At 37.3% G+C, this 10634-nt stretch overlaps 1 long non-coding RNA gene across 1 annotated transcript in view; it reads right to left on the minus strand.

Moving 5' to 3' along the window:
- LOC148347349 (uncharacterized) overlaps positions 1-10634 on the minus strand; it is a 49814-nt gene that overhangs the window by 38601 nt on the left and 579 nt on the right. Inside the window, exon 2 of the long non-coding RNA XR_015848159.1 lies at positions 6651-6837. This is a non-coding gene — a long non-coding RNA (uncharacterized LOC148347349). The remainder of the gene's footprint in view (positions 1-6650; positions 6838-10634) is intronic.

Here is a 10634-nt window from a genome sequence, read left to right on the forward strand (position 1 = left end):
TTTTTTTTCCTTTAAATTTTCATTATCATTTAGTTTACTCTTTAACAAAGATTTAACGCATTACAAGCTTTGTCGTTATTTTGAATTTGCTGTACGAGTTTTTTTATTTTCCTGCACGCCGATCTTCACTAATGAGATCTCGTCGCTTCGAGATTACGTCATTGTTGTTGGTAATTCTTGTCGAGCGAAGGTCAGTCTTTTTATTAGACAAACGGCTTTTTTCCTTGTTCAATTCATCAAAGAGAGCTTGCTTTCAAACGGCTCATTTGTTTTGATGATTGATATCACGAACTATGTTGTACTAAGATGTTAAAGAAAAGTACAGTAAGTAGAAAAATGGAAAAAGACAAGCCTGTTATTCGCAATTACCGTCAACAAATGCAGAAAATAAATTAATAATTCGATGATCAAAACTGAATGAATACGCAGATATCTACTATATTTGTCACCGATTTATAAGTTCGATCTTTGTATCACTAAATTTCAGGGGTTCTGCCAAGATCTATAAATCTTTTAGCAAGCTAGTACACGGAATTCAAAATTCCTATCATATTATCATTATTGATAGTTCAGTTTAAAAAATCATATATACCAGGGTGTCCCCTGCCCACTGCCTGATGATTGCTGGGATGGGCTCCAGCACCCCCGCGACCCTACTGAGGATAAGCGGTGCAGCTGCTGAGATGAGATATATATTATATATGTGTGTGCAGCACGGTGGCGCAGTGGCCAGCACGTGTGCGGCATTACTAAGGACCTGGGAACAGGTGTGTGTGTTCCAAGCCAGCCTGCATGCTCTCATTGTTACGGTTTACTTACCTCTTTCAAAAAACATGCATTTTAAGTGGACTGACTGGTCCAAATTGTCCCTATGTGTGAATGAGCTAGTGAATTGTCTATCTTTGTGTGCCCTGCAATTGGCTTGCAACCAGTTCAGGGTGTCCTCCAATCGCTGCTCGATGATCGCTGTGATGGATTCCAACAAGATGAGATCTACTTATCATAGTTATGGTTCATACCGGCCGAATATGAACACAAAACTTTTCTGGTTCTCACCTGTAACGCCTTTATTGTTGACATATTCCTTTAATATCATAAAAATTGGTTTTTCACTTACCATCGTTTATCCCATTCAAATATCTTCATCATCGTTAGTAATGCTACTTTTTTTTCCCTCACCGTTCTTCCATTTTCTCCTCAGCGGATTGTTGAGTCCAAATGAGACAAGAACCAAAATTCTGAAACTCAAAAACATCGTTAGAGCAACACTTTTGCTGTAAAATCAAACTTTTCCTTCCTTTATATATATATATATATATATATATATATATATATATATATATATATATATATATATATATATATATATATATATATATATATATATATATATATATATATATATATATATATATATTTTTTTAGTCTATAATATTTCTCATTATGGCAACAAAATAGTGTAGTTTTTGTATCACTACAGTATTTTTGTAGTCGAATTTATTATTGTAATACTTTGCAATTCTCTCATTTCTTGTTCTAAAGCAAAACAATATGTTATGTCTATGTTCATTTGCCTTCAAATAGATTTTCATCCTTTATATAGTTCTCTTTTATTTTTATAGCTTATCTATAAAATTACTGTCACATGTTTTGACTATTTTTCACCACATGCATATTACACAAATCTCAACTGTATGTAACATCTTACATGCAAATATTTTTGTGTAAATATTGTCTTCAAAAGCACTCTATAATGTGCTCCACTCTACCCATTTACTTACTCTAGATTTAAAACAGTTCAATGTTGAAAAAGTAAGGTTTTTTTTTTTTTTCCAATCTATTGTATTAAGGTTAGTCTCACTTAATTTTCACCAAATTATCTCTCTTAATATTTAATTAACTTTCCCCTTTATGTTTCTCTCTTTTTTTTTTTTTTTTTTTTTTTTTTTTTTTTTTTTCTTTAAACCAATTAAATCTACTATTTTAGCTTCACCTATTTAATGTGAAAATGGCATCTATTTATTTATGAGTTATCTTCCTCATTTGAATTTCACTCAATCCATTTTTTCCATTTTAATTGAAAGAGAAAAAAAGTATTTATAAACAATTTTTTCAATATTTTTTGGTATAAAAATGCCCTTATCTCAAATTAGTGTATTTCAATTCACTCAATTAGATTTTTTCCTATTCTTCCCAGTCCTTTTTTACCAATTTTTTGAACTGAAGACAGGAATATTTTATCTTTTTCGGTATTATTCTGGCATTCTTTTGATTTAACGCATCTAAATAGCTCATTTATATTTTTCCCAAATTTCTCACTTTTATCCAGTAACACAGAGGCTCGATTGCGGTCGGGTCTTCCCTATAAATGACTCTTCACCTATGAGTTCATCGAGTATTTATTATTATTATTATTATTATTTTTTATATAAATACAATTGCCCAGGGGCAACTTTATTTCATTCGCTCTTTCTCAATCACACAGACGTCTTGTTTTTTATCGTGATCACGTTCTTACATCGCTTGTTCTTTTTCCACTTATTTTCAGTTGACAGAGGACTCCGCACATCCTTGTGAAATTTAACTAACTTTAAAGCGCTGGGTTAGGGGAGTCCACACCTCCCGCGGAATTTTAACTGTCTGAAAACTATTTACCTGATAGAGTCTAGAATTGTCAGGGTTTTTCTGTTAAGAATCTGCCCCCCGTAATTTCTTTTTCAACGGAGGATTCTTAAACTTTGTCTCTGTTAAGATTTTCCTTTTCTACAGAGAATTCTTAATCTTTTCGACGGGGGATCCTTAAACCTTAAGAATCTACCCCCCGCGCTCGCGAGTCAATTTCTTTTACCGGTTATCTACACAATGTTATGAATAAATTTTACTCACGATTCTCTAAGTCCTTGGCTTTCCGTCAACCGTCAGATCCCAGCCCGCGAGGGAAGGTCCAGTCCCGGAAAAAGGGTCTTTATGCTGTGGCCACAGTCTTTGCTGGATTTTCCTCTCGCGTCCTGGAATCGTCTGGTATCTTGGAATCCGGTTTCGAAGGACCAATTAAATGTTAGGTTCAAGTCCCCAACATTTTTAATAAAACGCTCTGCAATATAGGACAAAGAGAATCGGTTCTTTATAATTAGTTACTTTATTAATCATCATATTGAGAGCCGCCGACATTCTGTTGTTAGACATCTTTTCGCTCGCTCTGCCCTGCTTGCTGCGCTCTGGCTCGGCTCGTCTCTGGCTCTGGCTCTCCTCGAAAAACCTCCCTTCTAATATTCAGTTTTTGCCTTTGCTACGTAGAGTTGATTAGTCTTCTTTCGAAGGTCTGCTTTCCATCCAATGATGACAGGTGACCTTGGTCCTGGGAAACTCCTTTTTCCCAGGCTCTTTGGTGAAGAACAATCTTGAGTTATGGGATGCCAGGTCAGGATGTATTTCGTTGGTATGTGAGAACAAAAACACAGTCTGTACATAAAAAAACAACTCATGGCCCTGGAGTTTAGTTTACGGGCTGAGAACTCTTCAAAATGGCTGAGAACACATATAACATATTAAATGTCAACTGTAGGATAAATACAACTCCATCACTAGCTTATCATGTTTTTGTCAGAACCAGCACAGACGGAGGACCCAAATGCGTAACATTTTCACGCGAGCTTGATTTTACGGAAATGGGGCAGTGAAGCGTGCAGGGTTGAGCAACAACTGAGGCCCCGCCCTCCTGAGATTGTTTTTTACCTTTAACACGGGGGAGGGCTCCAAGCTTTCATACTCTGTGGGCAGGGTTGGGTAGGGTTACTTTAACTGGATTACTTTCAATTACTTTTGGATTACTCCAATACAAAATATGGTAATAAAAGACAAAAGAAACTGAATATGAATAAAATTATGACGCACAACACGTGGTAAGCTTTCTCTCCTGGCCTTGATCTCCGGCAAAACGAACATAAAATGCGACAGAAACAAAATGAAAATAAATCCAAACAGCTTGCCAACATCATTTTTGCCGTTCCATGTATTCCGTTACTCCCCAAGCCTGCACAAAATGTAGTCATTTTATTCATATTTAGTTTCTTTTGTCTTTTAATAGCATATTTAGTATTGGAGTAATCCAAAAGTAATTGAAAGTAATCCAGTTAAAGTAACCCTACCCAACCCTGATTGGGATTGAAGTGCCTAGTTTATCATGTTTTTGTCAGAACCTGCACAGACGGAGGACCCAGATGCGTAACGTTTTCACACAAGCTTGATTTTACGGGAATGGGGCAGTCATACGCCAGGGATGGAAGTGAGACGGAGAAGTCAGAGGCGGACGAGATCGGGGCCGGACAGAACAGATGGGATCGATACAGGACACACGGGTAGATACCGGACGGGACAGACGGGATCGATACCGGATACTGGAGCAAGATACCGGACAGGATGAGACAAACGGGATCAATACCGGATACCGAAGACTGGAGCAAGTTACCGGACAGGATAAGACAAACGGGATCAATCCCGGATAGCCAAGACTGGAGCAAGATACCAGACAAGATGAGACCGACGGGAACGATACCGGATACTGGAGCAAGATACCGGACAGGACGAGACAGGCAGAATCAATATCGGATACTAGAGACTGGAGCAAGATACCGGACAGGAGGAGACAGCCTGGATCGATACCGGATACTGGAGGCTGGAGCAAGATACCGGACAGAATGAGACAGGCGGGATAGATATCGGATACTGGAGACTGGAGCAAGATACCGGACATGAGGAGACAGACGGGGTGGATACCGGACACTGGATACCCGAGCAAGATACTGGACAGAGTTAAACACAAGTCTTGCAAGCGCAGAGGTTCATTGACGTACTGACAAGGAGTGAATGAGAGCACTGAGTTTAAATAGGAGGGAAGCCAATCAGGCAACGAGCCGCAGCTGGCGCCAAACGGGCGAGGCCAAGTGAGGGCAATGGGCAACCGTGACAGTTTTGACATTACTATGAATCACAGAAGCGGCAGCCCCATAGAGGTTAAGGGTTCAAGTCCAGCTATTGCAGCCTCCCCGTGTGGAGTTTGCATGTTCTCCCTGTGTTTGTGTGGGTTTCCTCCGGTCCAAATTGTCCTTAGGTCTGAATGAGCGAGTGAATGGTTGTCTGTTCTGTGTGACCTGCAACTGGCTGGCATCCAGTTTAGGGTGTCCCATGACCACTGCCTGATGATAGCAGGGATGGGCTCCAGGACCCCCGCGACCCTATTGAGGATAAGCAGTGCAGATAATGGATGGATGAAGCGTAAAATGTTGCTTTCGTAGCCCCACGTTACAGCATTTTTTTGCACTAAAGACATCAACAACACATTCTGTGGTGTTTTTGCGTAAGACTGCTCAAGTTATGTACCTCACAGCGTCCCTAGCTTACGATATTGTCAAAGTACCATGTGAAATATGAAGTTTTTCAGACCCTCGTTACATCATTTCTCCCACCTTACAACATTAACAGATTTTTCAGTTTTCAAGTTCAAGACTGAGCAAGTAACTGTAAGTGCCTCATGGCGTCCCTAGATTATGATGTTTTCGCATTGCAATGAAGCGTAAAATGTGTTTTGGGCCCCACGTTACAGCATTTTCTGCAGCATACAACATTAACAACACATTCTGTGGTGTTTTTGCGTAAGACTGCTCAAGTTATGTACCTCGCAGAGTCCCTAGATCACCATATGCCACAGTACTATGTGGAATACAATGTTTTTTGGACCCTCGTTACAGCATCTCCCCCACCGTATGACATCGACAGATTTTTTCAGTTTTCGTGTGTAAGTAGTGTGCCGGCTTTGAGACTGGGAGGTCGCTGGTTCGCGCCTCGACCGACACATACCTAATTGGTATAATGGCGGCGCCCTCTGGCTGCGGCTGCACCGACTCGCTACAACGGGTCAGGTGTATCGACATTTCGTTCTGTGTACATTGTTAAAAAGAATGACAATACAAAGGAAATTATTATTATTATTATTATAGTACTATGCAAATTACTGGAAGCTATGATTCTCAAGATGTGCAGCGATGCTAAAGAGAGAAGTAAAAACATGATAATCCTGAAAACAAAGCTTGAAAAAAGCAGAAATACAAAGAAAGCACATGGTGACTAATTTTGCCACAACCACTTGAAGATTGAGAATAATATTAAAAATGAAGGAGGCAATTAAAACAATTAAGTGTTTTAAGGGAATACCAATTCTGGATGTTTTATGATCAGTATTCATTTATATCGCCATCAATGTCTCATACTTTCCTTTACATCCACCTGCGTCTCTACTGGACCAGCTCAAGTCAAGTCAGATCACAGATTTAGAAAAAAATATTTTTCCTCTAGATGTATATTTGTGCATCATTTCCTTTAATCATTTACACATAAGTTACATCAAGGTATTTCTCACTATTTACGATTTCATCACAAAAGTTTAACATGAAAATCCATTTGTAATATTTTTCTTGGGAGTTTGGAACACATTCGTTAATTACCATGGGTTTCAATCCCCCGCCATACAGCGACTTCACCTTACGAATGGATTCATGTATCCCGGAGGTTTACTGTATTGTTTTTCTTTCCGGTGTGAAAATTCCTAAACAAAACCTTTTCAAATAGGAAAAAACTAAAAGAGTCTAGCTCACCCATGCATCAGATGGCTTCCAAAGTTAATTGGATGGCCTTCAAGTCAAGCTTCGGCTAACCTCATAAACACGGCGGCAGCGGGAGAAGATTAGGGAATTGGAATGAACACATCCAGATGACTAATCCTTTTTTTGTAGTGACACATGGGGAAATTTTCCATCTGACGTAACGTCGTCGTCTTTCGTTCTGTGAAACAGGAGGAGAGAAAGTTTTTTATTATATAATCAGGTTTATGGGCTACTTGTTAAAGGCATTTATCTGTTGAATTCTGCAAAGCCGTAGCACAGAGGTCAGCAACCTATGACACGGCAAAATAATAATGTTTTTTTTTTAATGCGCATTTTTACCTGAAATGTAGACATTTTCAGTTGCGCCGTGTTGTTTAGAGGCTTTACGGTAGCACCCCTCCTCCTCTGCTCCGTGTTTTTCGTCCCTAATTAGCGCCTTTCCGTAACTGACTCATTTTATTCGCGCTGTTCTGTGTTAATTTTACATCTATGGTAAAAAATTGGTCGTGGGCCAAACCAAATTGAAATTTGGGAGGGGGGAATTCCACCAGATGATAAAACTCGCCTTATCTGTTTTGCTGAGTGAGAGAATGAATGCACCAGTACGTTTTAATAGTGCAAGTGACGGATACATGTTGAAATTATTTTTCTCATCCAGCCATCCCAAACTCCACTATGACACAAGCCGGCCCTTCGTGAATTCCCTCGTTCTTCCAGATTAGCCACTCCGTCATTGAATAGGTGAGTGTGAAATACATTGTAAAGCGCTTTGGGAGGTTTTTAGTGACTTGAAAAGCGCCATATAAATGCAATCCAATCACCATTTCCCCTTTTAAAATGTGTTTATAATTTGTCCACTTTAACTACATTCATGAATGTTGTTGCAATACTTTTAATGTGTGACTAAAAAACTAAATAAACCAGCCTAAATTCAATTTGAATTTCGCTACAGCTGTGTGTTGGAAAATATAAAGTAGGCTAACTTAGCATTAGCTTAATCACTAGAAACGGTTAGACCAGGTGTTTACCATTTGTACAGCTCAATTTTATAATAATAATTATACTACGTTCATGATTATTGATATCATAATTTCAAAGTTTGACTGTAAAATGAATAAAATCTGCTTGAGTTTCAAATGAACTATAGCTGTCTGTTGGCAGATAAAAAGTAACAGTTAGCTTCCCTTAGCTTTTGCATAAAGACTAAAAAAGGCTACACTGCGTTTGTACAGCTAAATGTTATAACATTTGAGATAATATATTATGATTAACAGATTAACAGAATGCCAAGAAGTGGATTTAAAAATAAATAGGTGCTGTGTAACTTTACAGACCTTGAAGGAACACATTAGCCTAGTATTAGCACGTCCATTCAAAAGTCGGCCTAACACATTCCAAGAGGGAGAGAGGTTTTGAACTACCATTAATATAAACAAATTATGCATATTTTTATTATGATAAACCTTTGAACAATATGAGCATACCAAGTAAGTATTGGGTATTTTTATCCTAATTGTCGTAATAAAAAAATAAAAAAAATCCCCAAAACAAAATTGTTCGATTCTTGTAAATCGAACTTGCATTTTAAAGAGGAGTATATTTTTTAATGATTTTTTCTAGTATTACATCAAAGAAGTACAGTTTATTCCTTTGTTTAAAAATATGAAGTGATATTTTCTTTGTTTAATTTAAAGGGACAGTGTGTAACATAAAAATAACTGAATAATAAAACAAATGCTAAAACACTCAGCGACTTTTTTCTCATTTTTTGGCCCAGTTTTTTTTTGAGCAAAAAAAAAACGGTAAAAACAAGCGAAGAGAAAAAAGAAGCAAGCAAGAAAAAAGACAGAAAAGAGAAAAAAGCAGGAAATGACAAAAAGAATAAAAAGAAAAGTGGAAAAATAATGGAAGAAGAATGAAAGAAAAAAACAAGGAAAAACGAAAGTCAATGGGAAGATGGAAAACATAAATAAAGAAAAAAAAGGAAATGAATTAAGTCAAGTGATTATGTTGTTATTTTAATCACAATAAATCTCAAAGAACTATAAAAGACTATCATTACACAATCCCCTGATCTAAAACCTACACGATGTCAAGGAAAAACTCAAAGACCCCAGCATCAAATATTCTCCATGTCCCTCTGCTTTTTTATACATTTTCCTTTCATATTGTTTATAAATAATAAACAATTATAAATTAGTATGTTATCATTATATATTATATATTTTTCTAAAGATTTTAAAAAGCAAAAAAATTATTACTCAGCTAGCGAATAGTTATCTTATTTTAAGGAGTATTTCACTTATTTTGTAACTTAACTAGAAAAACAAAAGAAGAAAAAATGAGCAAAAGGTAAACTGAATCAAAGGAAAAAGACAACACAAAGAGAATCAAAGGAAAGATGAAAAAGAAAAAGAAAAAAGACACAAAGAAAAACATGAGACGATGTATTAGAAATAAAAGAAATGGGAAGCAAAGCACAAAAAGAAAAAGGAGAATAAAGAAAGCAAAAAGAAAGGAAAGGGAAAAAAGGAGGCAAGGAAAAGGGTAAGAAAATAGGGGGGGAAAAACTTTTTGGGGGTGTACATGTAGCAACAAGATGTTAACAACAATCATGTCAGCTTCCTGTTGGTGAGTATCATTTTATGTTGAACAAACGCAAATTTCTCAACCTACGACTATTAAAAAATGCTTGTTTTTATGACAGTTCTTGTACATTTGCTTATAATTCATATCAAAATGTATTCTTCTTTAATGAATTGTTTTTTTTAATGACTGTTTGTTTGGATTCCTTAACCACTGTGTTCATAGGGAGACCATTCATTTCCTGTGGTGGCACCCATCCCTTTCCAGGCCAACATATGTTTCCACCCGGTCTCAAACCGGGGACCTTTCACGTGTTAGTCGAATGTGCATACCTGTCAACCTGTACGTTTTTGCCGTACAAAGTACGGTTATTACGCATTTCAAGACGTGTACGACGTACAAGAAAATCCGTACGGAAAAACGCAAATTTGTCAATTACATCGACTATCACAAAACGGCAAATCAATCAAGTCAAACGAGTTCGCCGCAGAAGCCTCTATCTCGGTATTGTTTTTTTCGATGCAAACGAAGCGAGCGGTTTGATGCTACGGTGCGCATTCATCTGCCGCCTGGGGATTTCCCATCATGCATCATTCAGTGGTAGTTGTGTAGTGAAAGGAAGTCCGTCTCTTTTTAGAGAACCGGCTTCTTCGGCTCAACTCATTAAAGTGAGCCGGCTCTCAAACGGCTCACTTGCTTTGATGCATTATATTACGAATTACTATGTTGTATAGAGAAGTTGAGAAAAAAAGGAAGTATAAAAGGAGAAAATGAAAAAATACAGGTTTGTGGTTATCCCTTTAATCAGTATATTACCAACAATAATTTAATAGAGAAAATGAATTCATAATTTGAATAAGAAAATGTATTATTCTACTTAATTATATTTGCATGTATTTTTTCCTTCTACGGTGAACGTCCAAGCCACTTCATTTTTGAAGCTTTTTTATAATAAACCTCATTCAGTAGCCTAGATGGTAGTGTGCCCGCTTTGAGACTGGGAGGTCGCTGGTTCGCGCCTCGGCCGAGACATACCTAATTGGTATAATGGCGGCGCCCTCTGTTGGCTGCGGCTGCATCGACTCGCTACAACGGGTCAGGTGTATCGACATTTCGTTCTGTGTACATTGTTACAAAGAATGACAATACAAAGGAAATTATTATTATTATTATTATTATTCAAGTTGAGCAACTCAGTATCTCACAACAAAATGTTAATTAACAATGTATATGATATAACGAAACACATGTACAATATAACACTTTAAACTACATAAATGAACTTGTTTGGGAAAAAAATATGGTGTAAAATTAGTTTGTATTTTGTAAGGGAAAATACGACAGTTTGTAAGGGCATGGAGCCGTGAAGGTTGACAGGTATGAATGTGC

This window comes from Urocampus carinirostris, chromosome 19 (genome assembly GCF_059441175.1).
Source record: "Urocampus carinirostris isolate Australia breed hairy pipefish chromosome 19, RoL_Ucar_1.0, whole genome shotgun sequence".
Lineage (NCBI taxonomy): Eukaryota > Metazoa > Chordata > Actinopteri > Syngnathiformes > Syngnathidae > Urocampus > Urocampus carinirostris.